We start from the raw sequence: 23,083 nt of genomic DNA on the forward strand, positions 1-23,083 counted from the left end.
TAGGGAGTTTCTGGGAGACTGCAGCTGAAGGAATTCTATTTATAGGTTTGTAAAACGATCTGGAAAACGATTTATGACCAAAAACAGGAAGGTCAAATTTCTCTCTCAAGATCGAATTCAGATGGAAACGCTGGAGATGTATTCAAAGGCATCTCCAGAGTAAACCACTTGGAAAGCTCCAGAATAAAGCTGCGGATAAACTCTGATCCATTGCCCTGTCTTATCTCCCTTTACTTCTCATCCCCAATCTTAACCCCAGCTGTTTTTCAGGGGATGACTCCTTTGCGAAATTGTAGGTAAAATGATTTTTAGACTCGTCAATGGCTGGGTCACAAGCCAGCTTCCGAAGACTTCGCTTTCCTTCTCTGGTGCCACCTCACTAAGGAGCCACCCAATCGCGGACAAAAAGAGCCACTGAAAAGGAGGCACAAAGATGAGAAGGAAAAGCATTCCAAAGTCACTTTAGTTTAGAAAGGTTGTACACTTCATTTCCGGATCCCATGAACAGATAACCTCCAAGGTACCACTCAGATTAAAGAGACGGGACTGTTTCCCTCCCGCTTCACCCGCCCTCCTCCACGCATCAGTGAAAGGGGAGGGAGGAGACTGAAGAGAGGAGAGAAGAGAGGGAGGGGGGAAAGTGGGAGAAAGAAGAAGAAAAAGGGGTGTGGAGGGGAAGGGACAGATGAAAGCAAAAAGAGAGGGGGGTTTAGACACAGTGGTAAGCCCGGGCGCCCGCCCGCCTGGCGCTCCAGATTCGCCCGGGTGCAGTGCCGGAGTTCTGCAGCATCCCGCTCCGCAGCCCCGAGAGCAACCGAGACGCGCAGCTCTCCGCCTGGTCGCGGCCCGCGCCCCTCATGGCAGCCCCTTCCCGCCCGCATCCCGGGCCTGGGGAGCACCTCTCCGGTTCCGGACAGCTGCGGAATAGCGCTCCAGGTGAGTTTGCGGATCTGCGCCCAGCAGCGGAGAGCGCGCCGCCTCCGCGGTTGGTGCGCAGGTGGGGAAGCAGAGCGGAGGAGCCCCAGCCAGAAACTGCTGTCTCTGGAAGGGCTGGGAAGACCTTCGGGACTGGCGCCTAAATCCTTTCCCGGCACTTCTTAGGGCGGAAGAGCAGCCATGGAATTCAAAATAACCCTTTCCCAATCCGCCCTCCTTCTCTGCTTCCCCGGGCGAAGTTGCGGGGGGAGCAGGCGTGGTACTGGGCGGGGCAGGTGGTCCTGGTTGAGACAGTGGGGCTCGACCCTGGCCCAAGGGCGAGGGATGACAGTCTGCGCGGGCGACACCTCTCTTAGGGCGCAGACTGCCCATACTTCCTGCCTTGGGGAGCCGCTGAGCTGGAAAAAGGCTGGGCACGGGCCAGAATTCGGGACTGGGGAACGGAAAGAGTCTTTGAATCCATCCCTCGTTGGGATCTGGGGCGGATTCAGGGAAAACGAGCAGAGAAATGTGAGAAGACGGGAGGAACCGTAGATCGCAAATCTCTTGCAGTTTTCCAACTTGATTTCCCGCGGGTACGAAGCACTGAGATAAACGGACAGGAGGGCGCTTCCACCTCGCGGCCGCCAAGTGCCTGGACTGCAGCAGGTCTCGCCCAGCAAAGGCGTCTTCCTGTTTGCTGGGGTGGTTGAAGAAAGCAGAAAATACCTGAGCGGCCAGCAGATTGGGAGTTTATCTGCAGTGATGAATGAGCAGGTTTAATGTTCCCTAGGGGACTGCGAGAGCCGCATTTGTGCGTCTAGAAAGTATAACGAGATTGGTATTTTTCGTGTCCTAAATGCTGGATTTTGTTTGGGGGTTATTTCCGTTTGCACAAAAGAGACAGCCCGGATAGGGCACTGGAGGGCATCGAACATGCAATGCCGCGCATTGTGGCAGAAACCTTGTAAAGAAGACCTAGTTTCCCTGGATGTAAGGGACTTGGCAGGCAACTGAACAATTGTAACAGAGTTAAGTTGATTTAAGTGAACATTTAAGATGACATAAGCAGGTGGCATCCTACCCCTCCTTTTCTGAGTTATCTATGTAATTGTTACAGTTTGATTAAATTTTAGTGGATGTTCTATGCCAAAAAACAGGACAGTGAAACAGATTCAAAATGGGTTCACTCTGGTTTCGTTTACAGTTCTTTGAAATTTGATTTGGTAACCTACAGTCTAATGATGCTCAAGTTTGCTTTGCTACATATTTCTATGTGTTTCTTGGGGAAGGTGGACTTGACTCTGAGCTGCCTTTCAATGCTTGGAATAGAGTGTCAACAGTCAAAGCAAACCTGAGAAAGACTAGACTCTGCCATTCCTTCTCATTTACAAGTGCTGTTTCTCCTTCTCTCCTCTTCCTTTCTTCCTTCCAAACTCAGAAGCAGGTCGAATCACCACCATTCTGTGTCTCCTACGAGGAAAATGTAGTTCTTGCCCCATCCCCCACTCCATTCAATCTGTTTCAAGGTCTTTCTTGATAATTACAGTTGTTATTCACTGTTTCCAATGAGAAGTGGTTTTCTATGCTTTGGGTAGATTGTCCATTAAGGAATAAACTCAGATATTTACAGAATAAATACTTGCCAGTTTCCCAAGAGTTTCCAGATATGAAAAAGAACTTATTTTATCCAAGAAATTTTAATGTTTTTTCAAACCCTCTTTGGTTAGTATAAATCATTTATTCAAGGGTCAATTAAGGCTAATTATGTAGCTAATGGACTTAAGTTATATGCAGAGCTTGTTTTCCTTCAACAATATACAAAGATTTAAAAAAATTACAAAGATCTCTATTTGTTAGAATGAAGACTTAAAAGAATAATGCAAGTTTTGCCACCTTCATGATAACCTGCTTTACAAATGACTGGGTTTGAGTGACAGCACATTTGTAAAGGCACTTTTCTCATTTTTATATAAATAAAAGTATGATTTGACTAGTTTTATAAAGTTTTGGGAGGAATGGTCTTATAAAGACTGCCCACAAAGCTGCTAATAAAAATAATACAACACACTTTTCTTATGAAATATTTTGTTTTTAATTTAAAATTGGGTGCATATCTTTTTTCAAAGAATTCCAAAAATTACTTACCTCTTAATGAGAGGTAAAAGGAGTGATCATTTAACTGTTCTTAGTAAATATGGGTCCTTTTAAATTTGTTTAACTATTAATGAACATTTAAAGGATTTTTGAAGGATATTTTCTAATACACTAGTAATGAATGGCTAATGTATAACAACAAAGACATCATAATCTTTGAAAGGTCATGGCTGTATTATCTTTTATCTTTTCTTCAATATTAATTGAAGAGGATAAGGAAAGAAGGGAGAATGGCAAGCAGGTTAGGAGGTAGAAGGGATGTTGTTTGAGGCAGAGTAAACAAGATCCAGTGTGTAGTCTCCCAATAACACCTAACTGAAAGCGCTATTAAACCTTAGGGCATAGAGTTCAGAGCTCCTTAGGGAAGCATCTGTAGTAATCCTACATAGAATCACAGGCCCTGAGTCCTGATATAGGAAACCTTGCTTTCCCATTTCCTCGGCCTTAAATTAGACAGGCAAGAAACACCAATTTCTGCTCTAAAAGTGAAGAACCCTTGAGGTACAGTAGAGAAACTCAAAATTGTCATCTATAACAGATATTTTTACTTCCACTTGTAAAGGTATAAGGAGAAATGTTTCAGAGTTAAGGAATGAACATAAGTGGGCCAAAATTATATCAATGAGTGAACCATAAGTATTAAACTATTTATCTGATAATCTCTCCAATTCCTTGGTGGTATTTCTTTCTCTCAGAAGCAATTGTAGGTTGATCAAGAGTTGCAAATGAGAAGCTACAGCTGAGTTGGAATACTGAATAACCCAGAACCTGCTCCACACTGGAAATGTTTAACCAGAATATTCCAGGTGCTATGATCACCCACTTTTCTTTCAGCTTCCTCAGACCTTCCCTTATTCTCTCTATCCCCTCTTCAGCCTCAAGAGGTCCAAGTTCAATTCACTCAATCTAACTCAAACCTCGTAACCAGTCTGTGGTCTTTCTTTATCAAATCTGGGTTACATGGCCAGCTATATCATATACAATCTCACCAACTCCTTCAAGACTTTTGCCCCACAGTCTTCTTATTCATCCACTCAAGAAATATTGATTGAGAACTTATTTATGTCAGGTGCAGTTCCAGGTCCTAGGGATAAAGTGGTGAATAAGACAGCCAACCCCCATGCAGCTGTTATTCCAGGGAAAAGACAGACAAGAAAGAAAAAAGGAAGGGGTTAAATAATTTCAGATAAATTCCTTGAAGAATTTTAGAAGGGTGATTAGATAAATAAAGCACATTGAGGTGGGGGTGACTTTAATTGGGGTGTTCAAGGAGGTTTTTTCTGAGGAAATAACATGTGAGTTGAACCCCCCAAAATTAGAAAAAGCCAGCTATGTGAAGATCTGAGGAAAGACTGTTGTAGGCAAAGGAAGCAACAAGTGTGAAGGCTCTGCAGCACAAAGAGGCTTGGAGAGTTTAAGAAATAGAAAAATAACACATCAAGTCAGAAGCACAAACGAGGCAGAGCCCAGAGTGGAGCAAGATCAGAAAGGTGGGCAACAGCCAGATCATGTGTGGCCTTTTAACCCATGGTACAGAGTTTCGGTTTCCTTCTTCGCAAAAGGAAAGCCATTACAGCATTTTCAGCAGGGAAATGTCTTATAATGATCCATCTTGCTGTTGATGGACAAGAGGTTAAGCATGAAGGCTGTTAAGAAGCTGTGAGAATTTTCCAGTCTTTAGGTCCTAGCAGTGGAGATGGTGAAAAGTGGCTGAGTCCTGGATGTATTTAGGGGCAAAGGTGACAAAACTTGATGATGGATTAGATATGGTTGCTAATGGAAGGAAAGGAAAGAATCAAGGCTCATACTAGATTTCTGGCAAGAACAACTGGAAGATTGGAGATGGCACCAATCAATATGAGGAAGACTAGGGAGGAACAGTTAAGTTTTGAATAGTCTATTATATATCCAGGCGAAGGAGTCACAAGGGCAGTTGAGTCAGAGCTCAGGAGACAAGTCAGAGTTGGAGATGAACATGTGTGAGTCCTCTGTGTATAACTGGTATTTAGAACAAAGAAACTTTATGAGATAAATTAAGGAGAGAAGGCAGTTAAAGGATCAAGCTGAGAAAAGAGTTCTAGAACTGTCCAAAACAAGGACATTTAAAAGATTAGGAACCAGAAAAGGGCAGTCACTGCAACAGGGGGAAATCCAGAAAGGCATAATATCATGGAAGCCAAAAAAAGAAAGCATTTTAAGAAAGAGGAAGTGGCAATCAGCTGAGTCAAATGCTACTGAGGGGTTATATGAGGACAAAGAATCACCTTGGAATTTTATGTGACCTTGAAAACAGCTAGTTCAGTGAAACTGGTGAAATCAAGGCTGAACAATAAGGGTGGAACAGATTGGTAATCCAGTGATTCCAATACTAGGAAGTTGTTCTATAGATATATTTGCACTTAGGTAAAATAATGTATGTTCAAAGTTATTCATTGTAGCTTTGTATGTAAGTAAACTATTAAAAACGACATAAATATCTCTCTATTGAAAACAAGTGAAATAAATTATGTGCATTCATGTAATGGAATACTTTCCGACTGTTAAAATGATTAAGGTAGTTTTCCACATATTTACATGTAAAAAATCTTCAAAGTATATTAAGCAAGGAGAGAAAGTAGCAACAGTATACATAGTGTGTTATCATTTATTAAAATAATAATAAAATTAACCTATATATGTATTTGCTTGTCTACACATAAAATATGTCTGGAAGTATATACAAAATAAAACAAGAAAACATAATAGTAGTAGCCTACAAGGGAGGGAAGCAGAATGGGTAGAGGACAAAGATGGGAGATAGATTAACTCTTTTTTCCTCCTATATCTTTGATTTTGTACACATGGATAACTATTCAAAATTCTAAGTAAAATTTATACATAAATCTGAAAAAAATTATATTTTAAAGTAATAGCAAGAGAAAAGAAAGAATGGGAGATGAAGCAGATACCCTCTAGAAATCAATTCTTTTGAGAAGTTTTCAAGAAAGGATTGAAGTTAGCTGGAGCAGGCAAGGGGATTTATTTATTTATCTACTCATTTATTTATTTGCTTATTAATTTTTATTAGAGAAATTGTAGGCTTACATAAAAATCATGCAGAAAATGCTGAGTTCCCATATGGTTATATGGTTATTAGCCCTTTGCATTAAGTATAGTACCTTGTTACAGTTGATGAAAGAATATTATTATAATTGTACTATTAACTATAGTCCACAGTTTACATTGCAATTCACTGTTTATGCTGTGTAGTCCAATGATTTTTATTAAATTTTATTCTGGTAACACATATACAACTTGAAATTTCTACTTTTAACCACATTGAAATATAAAATTCAGTGGTTTTAATTACATTCACAATCTTGTGTATCACCACCATCCAATACCAAAACTTTTCCTTTGTCCCAGACAGAAATTCTCTACCAAGTAAGCAATACTTACCCCCACCCCAGCCCCTGGTAATCTGTATTCAAGTTTCTGTGTCTGTGAATTTGTTATTCTAATTATTTCCTGTCAGTGAGATCATACAATAATTTTCCTTTTGTGTCTAGCTTATTTCACTCACCATGATGTCTTCAAGTATCATCCATGTTGTCTCATATATCAGAACTTCATTCCCTCTTTCTGGCTAAATAATATTCCATTGCATGTATATGCCACATTTTTGTTTATCCATTCATTGGTTGCTGGACACTTGGGTTGTTTCCATCTTTAAGCAACAGTGCATTTAAGAACATCAGTGTGCAAAAATCTGGTCAACTCCCTGCTTTCAATTCTTTGGGGTATACATCTAGAAGTGGGAATGCTGGGTCATGTGGTAATTTCATACTTAACTTTCTGAGGAACCACCAAAATGTTTTCCACAGGGTCTTCACTATTTTATATTTCCACTAACAATGAGCAAGTGTTCCTGTTTCCCCACATTTTCTCCAACACTTGTTATTTTCCACTTTTTTAATAGCAGTTATTATAGTGGGTATAAAATTGCATCTCATGGTTTTGATTTGCATTTCTCAAATAGGTAATGATGTTGAGCGACTTTTCATAGGCTTATTGGCCACGTGTGTATCTTCTGTGGGAAATGTCTATTCAAGTCTTGTGAACATTTTTAAATTGGATGGTCAGTCTTTTTGTTTTTGAGTTGTAGGATATCTTGATATATTCTGAATACTAAACACTTAGAAGATATGTGGTTTCTAAATATTTTCTCCCATTTTGTAGGTTGTCTTTTTACTTTCATGATAAATTCCTTTGATGCCCAAAACTTTTAAATTTTGATGAAGTCCTGTTTATATTTTCTTTTGTTGTTCATGCTTTTGGTGTAAAGTCTAAAAAAACCATTTCCAACACAAGATCCTGAAGAAGCTTCCCTATGTTTTCTTCTAGGATTTTTATAGTCCTGGTTGTTATATTTAGGATTTTTATCTATTTTGTGTTAATTTTTGTATATAGTGTGAGGTAGGGGTTCTCCTTCTTGCATATGAAGATCCAGTTTTCCCTGCACCATTTGTTGAAGAAACTATTATTTCCCTATTGAGTAACTTGGCACCCTTATCAAAAATCAATTGGCCAACTCTCTCTCTAGCTAAGCCAACTTGGCAGGTGAATTCACTGCCCTCCCCCCTACGTGGGATCTGACACCCAGGGGTGTAAATCTCTCTGGCAATGCAGGATATGACTCCTGGTGAGGAATCTAGACCCAGCATTGTGGGATGGAGAACATCTTGACCAAAAGGGGGATGTGAAATGAAATGAAATAAAGTTTCAGTGACTGAGAGATTCTAATAGGAGCTGAGAGGTCACTCTGGTGGGCACTCTTACACACAATATAGATAACTCTTTTTAGGTTTTAATAAATTGGAATAGATAGTAGTAAATACCTGAAACTATCAAACTACAACCCAGTAGCCTTGAATCTTGATGACAATTGTATAACAATGGAACTTATAAGCAGTGACAATCTGATTGTTAAAACCATGTGGATCACACTCCCCTTTATCCAGTGTATGGATGGATAAGTAGAAAAATGGGGGCAAAAAAAAAAACTAAAGGAAAAATAGGGTGGAGAGGCAATTTGGGTGTTCTGTTTTTTACTGTTAACTTTTTATTCTTTCTTTCACTTTTTTTCTGGTACAAGGAAAATATTAAAAAAAATAGATCAGGGTGATGAATGAAAAACTATATGATGGCAATGTGATCAATGGATTATATACTTTGGATGATTGTATGGTATGTGAATAAATCTTAATAAAAAAAATCAATTGGCCAAAGATGACAAGGTTTATTTCTGAACTCTTAATTCACTTCCTTTGGTCTATATGTTTGTCCTTGTGCCAGCACCATGCTGTTTTGATTACTTGACTTTGTAATAAGTTTTAAAATCAGGAAAGGTGGGTCCTCTAGCATCATTCTTCATTTTCATGATGGTTGTGGCTACTCAGGGCCCTTTACCTTTCCGTATAAATTTGGTGATTGGCTTCTCCATTTCTTCAAAGAAGGTTATTGAAATTTTAATTGGAATTGCATTGAATCTGTAATCACTTTGGGAAGAACTGACATCTAAACAATATTTAGTCTTTCAACCCGTGAACATGGAATGTCCTTCCCTATATTTAGGTCTTCTTTGATTTCTTTCAGCAAAGTTTTGTAGTTTTCTACATATAATTCCTTTGTATCCTTGGTTAAATTTATTCTTAGATATTTGATTCTTTTAGTTGCCATTGTAATTGGAATTTTTTTCTCAATTTCCTCTATAGATTGCTCCTTACTAATATATAGAAATACTACTGAGTTTTGCATGTTGAGCTCCCCCCCCCCCATTTTACTTAATTTGTTCATTAGTTCTAGTAGCTTTTTGTGGATTTTTGAGGATTTTCTAAATATAAGATCATGTCATCTGCAAATAAGGACTATTTTACTTCTTCTTTTCCAATTTGGATGACTTTTATTACTTTTACTTGCCTAATTATTCCAGCTAGAACTTTCAGTACAATGTTGAATAACAATAGTGACAGTGGAAATCCTTGTCTTGTTCCTGATCTTAGAGGGAAAGCTTTCAGTCTTTCACTATTGACTATGGCATTAGCTATGTGATTTTCATACATGCCATGTATTGTGTTGAGGAAGTTTCCTTCTATTCCTAGTTTTCTAAGTGTTTTTATCAAGAAAGTGTGCTGACTTTTTTCAAATGCCTTTCCTGCACCAATTGAGATGTGTTTTTTTCCTTCATTCTATTAATGTAATGCATTACATTAATTGATTTTCTTGTTAGACTACGCTTGCATACATGGAATAAATCCCACTTGAGCATGCTGTATAATTGTTTTAATGTGTGGTAGGATTTGTTTTTCTATTATTTTATTTAGGATTTCTGCATTATTTTCATACAGGATATTGTTCTAAAATAATCTTTTCTTGTAGTAATTTTATCTAGCTTTGGTATGGGGGGATTTGGTTTCACAGAAGGAGTTAAGGAGTGTTCTCTCCAGTTCAATGTTTTGGAAGACTTTGAGAAGAATTGGTGTTAATTCTTCTTGGAATGTTTGGTAAAATTCACCTGTGAAGTTATCTGATCCTGGGCTTTTGATTTGGGGGATGTTTTGGATTACTAATCCAATATCTTTACTTGTTACTGGTCTGTTGAAATCATCTATTTCTTCTTGAGATAGGGTGGGTAGTTTGTGTGTCTTCGGGAATTGGTCACGGTATCCTCTTATGGTCCTTTTTATTTCTGTCTGGTCAGTAGTAGTATCCCCCTTTCATTTCTGATTTAATTATTTGCTTCATCTCTCTTTTTTCTTTGTCAGTCTAGCTAAAGGCTTGTTGGTTCTAATGAGCTTTTCCAGGAACTAAATTTGATTCCATTGATTTATTTTGTTTTTTCATTCTCTATTTCAATTTTTTCTGCTCTAGTCTTTGTTATTTCCTTCCTTCTGCTCACTTTGGGTTTAGTTCACTCTTTTTTTTTTTTCAGATCATCCATTCATGAGGATAAGTCCCTGATTTGAAGTCTCCTTTTCTAATGTAAGCATTTTGAGATATAAATTTCCTTCTCAGCACTGACTTTGCTGCATCTCATAAGTTTTAGTATGTTGTGTTTTCATTTTCATTCACTCCAGATATTTCCTGATATCACTAATGATTTCTTCTCTGACCCTTTTGTTATTTAAAAGTTGATTGTTTAATTTCCAAAAATTTGTGTATTTTTCAGTTCTTCCCCTGTTATTAATTTCTAACTTCAGTCTGTTGTGGTTGGATAAAATACATTGTATCATTGCCATATTTTTGAAATTATTAAGGCTTGTTTTGTGGTCTAACATATTGTGATGGTTAGGTAGATATGTCAGCATGGCCAGGTGATGGAGCTTAGTTTGTCTGGTCAAGCAAGCATTGGCCTAACCATTACTGCAAGGACCTTTATTGGCTTGTTAGTAAGCCAGAAGGCTGGTTTACTAAATCATCAATTGATTGCATCTGTGGCTGATGCATCTGTGACTGACTATGATCAACTAAGAAAGTATCTTCCGCAATGAAATAATCCAATCGGTTGGATATAACATAATCAGTTGAAGACTTTTAAGGGAGAAAAGAGGACTTTCACTTTTTTCTTGATTCAGCCAGCCTCTCATGGGGAGTTCATTGAAGACCTCCATCAGAGTTGCCAGCTCGCGGTCTGCCCTACAGAATTTGAACTTGTGCATCCCCACATTTGCATGAGACACTTTTATAAAATCTCATATTTACAGATATCTCCTATTGATTCTGTTTCCCTAGAGAACCTTGACTAATACACATAGAAGAATACAAATTCTGCTGAAATTTAGTAAACTGTTCTAATTGAGTATACTGTTCAAGTCTTCTATTTCCTTATTGATCTTCTGTTGAGATGTTATATCCATTAAAGAAAGTGGTATATGAAGTCAGCTATTATTAATATAAACTGCCTATTTTTCCCCCCAATACAGTCTGTTTTCATCATATATTTAGGTGTTCTGCCATTAGGTGCATAAATATTTATAATTGTTATGTCATCTTGTTAAATTTACCCCTTTGGCTATATATAGTGATGTTCTTTGACGCTTGTAATAATTTTTTCCTTAAAGTCTATTTTATCTGATATTAGTATACCTATCCCACCTCTCTTTTGTTTAGTATTTGCATTGAATATTTTTCTCCACTGTCAGCCAAATAGTATCTTTATATTTAAGGTGAGTCTCTTGTAATCAGCATATGTTGGTTCCTTCTTTATATCTATTCTGTCAATCCCTGTTTTTAACTGTAGACTTTAATCCTTTTGCATTTAAGGTTACTACTGATAAATGCAGGACTTTCTTCTGCCATTTGGCTACATGGTCTTTTGAAGATCTGTACCTTTTCTGTTGCTCAAATTTCTCTATTAATACCTATTTTCATGTTTATTTAACTCTTTGTGTTGTACCATTTTGAGTCCTTTCTCCTTTCTTTCTATATATCTATTTTATATATTTTCTTTGTGGTCACCATGGGGCTAAAATTTAACATCCTAAATCTATAATAATGTTTGATTCTATGGAAACTTAACTTTAATAGCATACACATGCCCTATTCCTTTACCCCTCTATACCCCATATTTTTGTTGTACTTTTTACAAATTATATTTTTATATGTTTTATTCCAAAACTATAGATTTATCATTATTTTTTATGCATTTGCTTTTTAGGAATGGTAACAAGTTAAAAATGAAGTTACATACCAAAAATATAATACAGTAGTACTGGCATTTATAATTAACTCTGTGGTTACATTTACCACAGGTTCTTACTTCTTTATGTCAGTTTGATCCTCCGACTTATGTCCTTTCCTTGTAATTTTAAGAACTCCCTTTAACACTGCTTGTAGGACAGGTCTAATAGTGACAAATTCCCTTATTTTTTGTTTACCTGGGAATGTCTTAATCTCCTCCTCAATTTTGAAAGTTTCAACAGATATAAAATTCTTGATTGGTAATTGTTTCTTTCAGCACTTTATATATTTTGGCCCACTGCTTTTGTGTCTGCATGGTTTCTAATGAGAAATCAGCACTTAATCTTACTGGGATTCCCTTGTACATAGCATGTTGCTTTTCTCTTACAGCTCTCAGAACTCACTTTTTGCCCTTGGCTTTTGACAGTTTGACTATGCATCTAGGTGTGTTTCTGTTTGGGTTTATCCTGTTTGGGGTTCACTGGGATTCTCTAATGTGAAAATTCATGTTTTTCATTAAATTTTGGAAGTTTTCTGCCATTGTTTCTTTGAATATACCCTGTGCTGCTTTCTCTCTTTCTTCTCCTTCTGAGACTCCCATAAGGCATATGTTGGTACACTTGATGGTGTCTCAGAGGTCTCTTAGGCTCCATTTACATTTTAAAATTATTTTTCCTTTCTGCTCCTCATCCTGAAACATTTCGATTGTATTTTCTTGGAGTTCACTAATTTTTCCTTCTGACAGCTCCAATCTGCTGTTGAAACCCTATATGGAATTTTATATTTCAGTTATTGTGATCTTTAACTATAGAATTCCTGTTTGGTTTCTTTTTAAATTTTCTGTCTCTTTATTGAGTTTCTCACATTGTTCATTCATTGTTTTCCTGATATCTTCTAGTTCTTTCTCTGTGTTTTCCTTTCTCTACTTGAGCATATTGAGGACCTTAAAAAAAAAAAGTCTTTTTTCAGGTATGTCTGTGCTGGTTTGAATGTGTTGTGTCCCCCAAATGCCATTATCTTTGATGTAGTCTTGTGGGGCAGATGTATTGGTGGGGATTAAGTTGGAACGTTTGGATTAGGTTGTTTGCATGGAAATGCACCCCACCCAACTGTAGATGATAACTCTGATGAGATATTTCCATGGAGGCATGGCCCCATCCATTCAGGGTGGGCCTTGATCAGTGGAGCCATATAAATGAGCTGACAAACAGAAGGAACTCAGTGCAGCTGAGAGTGACATTTTGAAGAGGAGCCACAGCCAAGAGGGACTCTTTGAAGAATGCACAGGAGCTGCAGAGAGACAGTTTGAGGATGGCTGTTGAAAGCAGACTTTTGCTCCAGAGAAGCTAAGAGAGGAAAAACACTCCAAGAGCAACTAAGAGTGACATTTTTGAGGAACTGCAGTCTAGAGAGGAATGCCCTGGGAGAAAGCTATTTTGAAACCAGAACTTTGGAACAGACGCCAGCCACATGTCTTCCCAGCTAAGAGAAGTTTTCCAGACACCATTGGCCATCCTCCCAGTGAAGGTACCCAATTGCTGATGTGTTACCTTGGACACTTTATGGCCTTAAGACTGTAGCTGTGTAATCAAATAAACCCCCTTTTATAAAAGCCAATCCATCTCTGGTATTTTGCATTCCAGCAGCATTAGCAAACTAAAACAATGTCCAAAGTCTGGTTTCTTCATTGATGGTTTCTGGATTTCTATCCTATTCCTTTGGATGGGTCATCATTTCCTATTTCTTTGTCTTTCAGTCTTTTATTGCACACTGTATATTTTAATTTTATAAAGTATTAATTTGGGGATTTAATTCATTTAATTCATTTGTACCCAGCTAGTTATATGACAGAGATTTATTTGGGCACCAGGAACTAGGAAAACAAACAAATCAATGCAAAAAACCACCTTTCTTGGTCTTTACTTATTGGCTCTGTGTTGGCCTGTGCTGTCCTTCAGAGTTTTGCCCTCCTGTGAATAAAACCAGCTTGAAGTAATTGTGAAATACAGGGTCCTCTCTGTCTTTTCTGAGACTGCATCTTACCCTAGGCTTGTGCTTTCTCATGGCCTTAAGAAATCCCCTACTTACAGGAATTCAAATGTCCCCTGCTGCTCCTAATGAAATAGGCTTTCTCCCCTTCCTAGGTGCTTTATTGTATAATTTAAACCAGGTAATCCTTTGCCTCAGACAGTTTTGGCAAATTTTTATACTGCTTTAGCTGCCTGCCAGCATCTTCTGCCTGCAGGGCAAGTTCTGGGGGTGTGAGCCACAGACAAGTTTCCTAGTACAGTCTTTCATGTTGCCACCCAACTGATTGGTACTGGCATACAGGCCCCCCAGTATGTGCATAAGGATAGTTTTGGAGCAACTGGAACAGGGCCAGGGACCTACAGTGGAGCACAGGTTAGCTCCATGCTGTGCCTTGTTGGGTAGGGAGTGGAGGAAGTGCCATCAAGGGCACCATGAGCTTCCCTTCCTGCTATTTTTTCAGTTTTTTTTTTTTTTTTAGGTTGTAGGTTTACAGAAAAATCATCCATAAGATACAGAGTTCCATATACCACCATATTATTAACATCTTGCATTAGTGTAGTACATTTGTTACAATTCATGAAAGAACATTTTTATAACTGTACTATTAATATAGTTCATCATTTACAATAGGCTTCAATGTTTGTGTTGTACAAGCCTATGTTTTTTAAAAGTTTATTCTATTAACATATATATAGGCTAAAATTTCCCTTTTAATCACATACAAATATGTAATTCATAGCTGTTATATTGCCAATGTTGTTGGTATCATCACCACCATCCATTACCAAAACTTTATGATCAACCCAATTTAAGTGTTAATTCTCCATTCTCTATCCTTATACTGGCCCAATTAATGCAATTCTTTAACTGTTTTCCAGAGTTTTGAGGAAGAAGTTTCTGCCAGTTTTTGCTAGTTGGTCAAAGATTCTGTGAGGGGAGAAAGGCACTCTGGAATATTTATGCCACCAACTTGTCCAACCAGAAGCCAGAATTTTTTTTAAAACATGAGATAGTAATGCCTGAATTAGACTAGTAAGAATGAACCAGAAAGAAGGAAATATTTTAAAAAAGAGAGAGACAACAATGGGAGAAAAAATCCTTTAATAAGTGCACAGGAATGGATGGCATTCCATGTACCAGTGAGGGAAGGAATTAGCATGGAGTAGGGACAGTGATTTTTCCTGTAAACCCCAAGATGTGATCAGTCCTTTGGTCTGCCTCCTACATTTCTAAAGCTAAGAGAAATTTGTACAACTGTTCCAGCTGACTGGAACTTTGACCTCTCGTGAAATCTTTTCTTCCCGTTGGTCCGCACCTGTTCCGGTTTGCTAATGCTGCCATAATGCAAAATACCAGAAATGGATTGGCTTTTTAAAAAGAGAGTTATTTGGTTGCAAATTTACAGTTGTATGGCCATCTAAGACAACAACAAGAGGATACGTTCACTGAAGAAAGACCGATGGCATCCGGAACACCTCTGTCAGCTAGGAAGGCATGTGGCTGGTGGTTCTGCTGTTCCTTTGCTCCCAGGTGGCATTTCAAAATGACTTTCTCCAAAATGTCTCTGGATGTCTCTTAGCTTCTTCAGCTCCTGTACATCTAAGCATCTGGGTCCTCTCCTAGCTTCTCCAGAGCAAACTCTGGACTAGCAACTCTTAGCTCAGCATCTCTAAATGCCCTTCTATTGCATCTCCAAGCACCTCTAAGCATCAGCAAACATCTCTTGGGGCATTTTTTTGTCCTCCTGCTCTCTGTGTGAGCAACCTTTAATGGACTCCAGGAAACTAATCAAGACCTACCCTGAATGGGTGGGGTCGAATCTCCATGGAAACATTCAATCAAGAGGCCACACCCTAATCAAAAATATTAATAAATCTGTCCCCACAAGATTGCATTAAAGAATATGGCTTTTGTGAGGACATAATATATCCAAACTGTCACAGCACCCTTTTAGGTTTCTCTTAGCAGCTGGTGCACAGTTTGTCACCCTGACTATGTCTCATACACTCATAGGATGATTCTTCTTTATGGGGAATTCAGAGTCTCTTAGGTGTGAAGCTCCTTCAGTACTTCTGACTCCTTCATATTTTTCTGCTGAGCTAGTCTTTTTATCTTCAATCTCATATTCAAGCCGATCTCCCTCTCTGCCCTGGATCCCATAACTGCCCCATTCCACTCTGAATCTTGTTTCTTAAATCATTCCCTTTATCTCCTGCAACTTTAACCCCTTTTTTTATTTAATGGCTCCATCATTCACATTTACTCTCAAGACCATATCTCTCTGATCCTTAAAACAAGCAAACAGAATCCTCACTTGCTTCTGCTCCCCCCTTTAGCTAGCGTCCTGTCTTCTCCTCCCTTTCTCAGTCATCTTCTAGAAAATTCTAATTTTCATTTCCTGTCACCATCTCCTCCCTTCCCATTAACTCCTCTCCCACTGAAGTCTGGCTTCCACCCCTACTCCCACTATGAAATTGCTCTAGCACAGTCACTATATTATTAAATCAGAGGCTATTGATCACTGAGACCTTAGCTGACTAAACCACTTTGTAGCATTTGACAAAGTTAAACATTAACTACCCATGCCTCTCTTCCCTTAGTTTGGGTGATACCTCTCTTCCTTGAAGTCTGTGGTAACATGGCAACACTCCCCTGATTGAATTCCTACATCTTTGAATTTTATTTCTCCTTTAATTTGGTGAACCTCTTCCTCTGTCTGTCCTCAGTTCTCCATTCACTTCCATTGTCCTTATTTTATTTTGGCCAAAAACAATTCTCTTTGAGAATCTGAAAAAACAACAAGACAAGCAAACAACAGCCAAAACAGACCTAATATCTCTTACCCAGCAAAAAAAGGCAGACAGATGCAAATTTTTACAGGTAGGATAAGGCAAATAACAGAATCACTGATGCCCATCCACTGGATTAGCAATTCTTCCTAGACAATCTCATAAAATAATTTCATCAATTTATGTGGTTTCTGTTACTCCAAATATGAAGATGAATCTCAGTTCTACCACTGCCCATTAATGGGCCCCCTTTGCTGTATCCAAGTCCAAATACATACCATCTTCTTGATTATTCCATAACTACATACACCACATAATTTCTTCTTTACACAGTGGCTAATTGAATTGAGTTCAATCACTTTTTAAAATTCAAGTAAATATAAATAAAATTATCACTGTTGTTAATCCAGAGTCAACATCGCTTCATACAAGGCAATGATAAAAAAGAACATAGCAAAAACATAGTGATTATTAAATTATAATAAGATATTTATTGCCAGCTTAAGAACTTTGAACCTGAGGTTGATGGTCTCTCTGCTTAAAAGGGAAATTAGCAAAAGTGAAAAACATATTTTCACAAACTAAAACTATCTCAAGTGCTAATCTAAAAGGAAAGGAAATTGGAAAGGGAATAAATTCTTCACTATATCATGTAGTGTTATGTAATGGCATGATCTAGTACAAGTAAAGTCATGTCAAGTAGTACTGGTAGGATGTTTTGAATTTTTGGAAATTCCCCTGTAATTTGCATATTCAGCCCAAACTTCTTCCATTAAGCTACAAACCATGGAGATCTCTACATGGACAGCACAGTGACCCCCAGGCCCAGTCAGCAGGTACATAAGTTAACTCATCTTCTTCCTCCCCTAAAATTGTAGGCCTCTTACATTTCATATCCCATCAAAGAGACTATTCCAGATTCCTTTTAAAAATTTCCTTTCATAAGTAGCCAGTTAACTAATTTAGTCAGGTGCACCCCCAATAGGTCTCTTGAATCTATTTTCCTCACCACCCACTCCCTGCTTTAATTCAGTTTGTCTGGCCTGTACTCTTAATTCCCTCCGAAATCATCTCCCTGAATCTAGCCTTTGCTCCCATGAACCATTTTTCCCATACCACCACTGTGCCAGGTTGAATGCATCACGTCCCCCAGAAAAAAGCCATATTCTTTGATGCAGTTCTCGTGGGGCAGAATATTAGTGGGGATTAAATTGGAACGTTTGGATTAGGTTGTTTGCATGGAAATGTGCCCCACTGAACTGCAGGTGATAACTCTGATGAGATATTTCCATGGAGGCATGGCCCCATCCATTCAAGGTGGGCCTTGATCAGTGGAGCCATATAAATGAGCTGATGGGCAGAGGGAACTCAGTGCAGCTGAGAGTGACATTTTGAAGAGGAGCCACAGCCAAGAGGGACTCTTAAGAATGCACAGGAGCTGCAGATGAGAGACAGTTTGAAGACGGCTGTTGAAAGCAGACTCTTGCTCCAGAGCTGAGAGAGAACAAATATCCCAAATGCAACTAACAGTGACATTTTTGAGGAACTGCAGCCTAGAGAGGAACGTCCTGGGAGAAAGCCATTTTGAAAGCAGAACTTTGGAGCAGACACCAGCCATGTGCCTTCCCAGCTAACAGAGGTTTTCCAGACACCACTGGCCATCGTCCAGTGAAGGTACCTGATTGCTGATGTGTTACCTTGGACACTTTATGGTTTTAAAACTGTAACTGTGTAACCAACTGGTTATAGCACTAGCAAACCAGAACAGATTTTGGTACTGGAAATGGGGTGCTTTTGCTGCTGAGTTTGCAAATACAAAACATGTTGGAATGGCTTTTTAAATGGATAAGGGGAAGATTCTGGAAGAATTGTGAGAGCTTGATAGAAAAGGCCTAAACTACTTTGAAGAGACTGTTTGTGGAAATATGGACTCTAAAGATACTTCTGATGAGGCCTTAAACAGAAATTATGAATGTGTTGTTGCAAACTGGAAGAAAGGTGATCCTTGTTTTAAAGTGGCAGAGAATTTGGCAAAATTGAGTCCTGATGTTGGATGGAAGGCAGAATTTGAAAACAATGACCTGGAATATTTAGCTGATGTGATCTCCAAGCAAACTATAGAAGAAGTAGTCTGGCTTTTACTTGCAGCTTATAGTAAAATACAAGAGGACAGAGATAAGCTGAGAAATGAACTCTTGGTTTCAAAGAAACCAGAAATTGAAGGCCTGAAAAACTCTGGGCTTCCAGAAGGTGAAACCCCAGAAGCTACAGCCCAACATGAGGATGTAACAAAACATGGAACCCAGCCACCATTTCAGTACAAGCCAAGATTGGAAAAGGAGTTAAGCAGAAAAGATTTGTGGAAAGTCCTATTGTCTAACAGCTTTGACCCCTGTGTGCTTCATGCAAAGCCAACAGAATTTTTGCGAGATCTTTATAGACAGAGCTGTTGCCAGTCTGGACTGGAGAAGACAGACAAGGAACAAATTACAGGAAAAATTCTTCAAAGACAGAGCCATGGAGTTTGAGGTCTGGAGTCAAGAGGCCGTGGGCTGGGTGAGCAGAGTGGCCCACATGCATGGAAAGGGTGAGTTTGCCCCAGGGGTCGAGGGTGGGAATTCCACCTCGATGCTCTGGAAGAGTTTTGCCACCCCAGGTCCCAAAGAGGGTGAAACACATTCCCAGGGAATTGGGGAGAGCCTGGCTGCCACCACACTGTTCTGAAGGGGCTGAGCGTGTTCCCCGGAGATGGAAGGGAATCCGGGTGCTACCCCGATGTTTGAGGATGGTGAGTCCGAGAAGGTGGTCTCCCCAATGTGTGGATATGTTAGAGCACTCACCCAAGCATTTGGAGAGGAAAGGGCTGCCGCAAAGGCCCTTGGGAAGGGTTAGACTCCCGCTCTCTCAAACCCCAAGGATGCAACATCATTCTGTTAATGACTCTCAGATTTTGAAATTTAATGGAGTTTGTCCTGTGGGTTTTAGGAACTGTTTTGGTCCTGTTAACCCTGTTTTCCTTATTATTTCTCCTTATGGCAATGGGAATATTTATCGTATGAATGTCCCTCCTTTGTATATTGGAAGCACATAACTTGTTCTAAGTTCACAGATCCACAGCTAAAGGAAAATTATGCCTTAGGACTGACCACACCTGTAATTGATTTTGATGAGATCTTGTACTTAACTATTGTTACTGAAATGATTTAAGTTTTTGTGACATTGTGATGGGATGAATGTATTTTGTATTTGGAAAGAATATGTTTTACTGGGGTCCAGGGGTAGAATGTGCTGGTTTGAATGTATCATGTCCCCCAGAAAAAGCCATATTTTTTGATGCAATCTTGTGGGGCAGACATATTAGTGGGGATTAAATTGGAACGTTTGGATTAGGTTATTTGCATGGAAATGTGCCCCACCCAACTGTAGGTGATAACTCTGATGAGATATTTCCATGGTGGCATGGCCCCATCCATTCAGGGTGGGCCTTGATCAGTGGAGCCATATAAATGAGCTGATGGGCAGAGGGAACTCAGTGCAGCTGTGAGTGACATTTTGAAGAGGAGCTACAGCCAAGAGGGACACTTTGAAGAAAGCATAGGAGCTGCAGATGAGAGACAGTTTGAAGACAGCTGTTGAAAGCAGACTCTTGCTCCTGAGAAGCTGAGAGAGAACAAATATCCCAAGTACAGCTAAGAGTGACATTTTTGAGGAACTGCAGCCTAGAGAGAACGTCCTGGGAGAAAGCCATTTTGAAACCAGAACTTTGGAGCAGACACCAGCCACATGCCTTCCCAGCTAACAGAGGTTTTCCAGACACCACTGGCCATTCTTCAGTGAAGGTACCCAATTGCTGATGTGTTACCTTGGACACTTTATGGCCTTAAGACTGTAACTGTGTAACCAACTAAACCTCCTTTTATAAAAGCCAATCCATCTCTGGTGTTTTGCATTCTGGCAGCATTAGCAAACTAGAACAACCACCAAATTAATTTTGGGGATTTGTTCTGTCCCATGCTTGAAATTCTGTAGTGGCTCTCCATTTATTTCTGGGAACAAGCCAAGTCAGTAGCCTTTTAGGCACTCCTTTTTCTGGACTTCTGTTCTGACTTCACTTCCTGCCTCAAAACTTCCTGCCTGTAGTAGGTTGAAATATGTTGGGGGTGGGGGTGAAAGTATTTTCTTAATCTTTATCCATTCCTGTGGATGTGAACCCATTGTAAATAGAACCTTGTAAAGATGTTATTTTTAGTTAAGGTGTGGCCCAAATGAATGAGGTTGGGCCTTAATCCTATTATCAGAGGCTTTGTGAAGAGAAAGCCATATGGAGCAAAAGCTGAAAGTCAGTGGAACCCAGAAGAGAAAGGAGAGGACATTGCCAAGTGATGGGAAAGCCAAGGAACTCAAGAATTGCCAATCAGTCAGAATACTTCCTACCCCAGGTGGAAGCAAGCCTTCTAGCCTCTGAAACCTTGAGCCAATAAATTCCTGTTATTAAGGTAACCCATTGTGTGATATTTTTCACAGCAAGAGGAAAACTAAGTATTTTAGTTTGCTAAAGCTGCTGAAATGCAGATACCATAAAATGAGTTGGCTTTTACAATGGGGATTTATTAGTTCACAAGCTTATGGTTCTGTGACCATGACAATGTCCAAATCTAGGCATCACCAGAAAACAGGCTGCTGGTGATCCAGGATTTCTCTGTCGCATGGAAAGTCACATGATGTCATCTGCTGGTTATCTTCCTTCTCTTCGGGGTTTCATTGTTTCCAGCTTCTGGTTTCACTGGCTTCCTGTTTTCTTTCTCAGCTTCTGTGTGTGTCCTTCTCTCTCAGTTTCTGTTCTTTCTATTTCATCCTCTTATAAAGGACTTCAGTAAGAGTATGAACACCCACCTAGGACATGCCTTAACTGAAATAACCTAGTTAAAAGTTCCCATAGGTTTACACCCACAGGAATGGATTAAATTTAAGAACAGGATCTTCTGGGGTCCATAAAGCCTCCAACCCATCACACTAAGATAATGCCACTCTTTCTTGCCCAACTGCTATCTCTGATTCAGCAATAGAGTACTACTCACACTTCTCAAAAATATATGGGGTTTTCCTGTCTGTTCTTCACTGATCTCTGAATTTCCTTTCTTCCTGGTCTGGCTGGGAAGTTCCTAGTCATTTGTAAAAATTGAAATGAATTTGTTTTCCTTCTCAGAACAATTCCTTTGCCAGACAATCACCCATTCTTCTATACTAGTTTTGAACATTTTGCAAGCTTCCGTACTGCACTTACCATGCTATATGTATTTTATTTGTTTATATATCGTTTATCCCAATTAAGCCTGTAAGTCCATACTGGAGGCAGTAATTGAGTTTTATTTATCTCTGTATCCACAGACTGAATGAACCATTGTTCTCGGTACAATTCCTGAGAAGTTGGAAAAGGAAAACTTCTCCAACTCTGGCTTTGCCCTGGGGTAAGAGCACCTGTAAACAAGTCATGTCATTGAACACTTCACAGATACTCTTGGGTGGAAATGATTTTCTAAAAATCATCTCTAAATTTCCTCTTTCTTTATTTGATGATGGCTCTGTAACATTTCACTCTTTCAAACTGTTTCATAAAATTAAAAGGCCAGAAGCCCAGAGAAGCTTCCTAACATAATTGTCTGTACCCACAATATCCAAGACAGATGGCTATTTCTCTTATATAAAAAGCCTCAAGGGAAGAAAATCATATAACCTCACTGAGTAACCCACTTTAGCATTCAACTGCCTTTGTGCGTGTGTGTGTGTGTGTGTGTGTGTGTGTACACACACACATATATATATAGACATTGCTGAAGTCATTTCTGTTCTTTTTGTGAAATGGACAATATGTGGTTACAATTTTCCTGATACCTTTCATCTATTTCAAAACAAGGTCAACCAATCTTTGACAAAAATATCTAAATTAAATCCGGAGTTATTGATATCCATTGATCTTAGGCTCCAATTCAGCTTGAATCTTTTCTCTCTTTTTGTGTTATTCTTTCATCTTGTAAGTTAGTATATTAGTGCATTAACATACTCATAGTGAGAATTAATGGAGTAAAATCTTTTGGGATATAGATGTTTTAAAGCAGTATTACATAAAACAGTCAAAGTTATAGGCAAATATCTAGCCATCAAATGTCCTATTTCTTGAATAATGTTTAGATTTTATAACACTTTGTCCTTTGAGGTACTTGTGATATTTTTGTAAGAATATAAAGTATGATTTTATTTTCTAATTACAATGACAAGCAAGATTCCTGACCACTGCATTAATAACTTAGATAATTCCAGGAAAAGATTAATTTGGCTCATGCTTACCAGCAAGGGAGGCTCTGTTATAGGATACGAGTAACATAATGAATAGGCTAGTCACACGTTTTCATGCCTTCTTGTTAGATAATGTTTGAAATAATAAGTACCAGATTTGGAAAGTGGTCATTTCAGCA

At 38.9% G+C, this 23,083-nt stretch overlaps 1 long non-coding RNA gene across 1 annotated transcript; it reads left to right on the forward strand.

Moving 5' to 3' along the window:
* Nucleotides 1-684: 684 nt before the first annotated feature.
* LOC119529989 lies at nt 685-22,073 on the forward strand. The gene is made up of 3 exons (XR_005215992.1): nt 685-936; nt 10,043-10,092; nt 21,999-22,073. It is a non-coding gene; the product is annotated as an uncharacterized LOC119529989 (long non-coding RNA).
* Nucleotides 22,074-23,083: the final 1,010 nt, after the last annotated feature.

Source organism: Choloepus didactylus, chromosome 1 (genome assembly GCF_015220235.1).
Source record: "Choloepus didactylus isolate mChoDid1 chromosome 1, mChoDid1.pri, whole genome shotgun sequence".
Classification (NCBI taxonomy): Eukaryota; Metazoa; Chordata; class Mammalia; order Pilosa; family Megalonychidae; genus Choloepus; species Choloepus didactylus.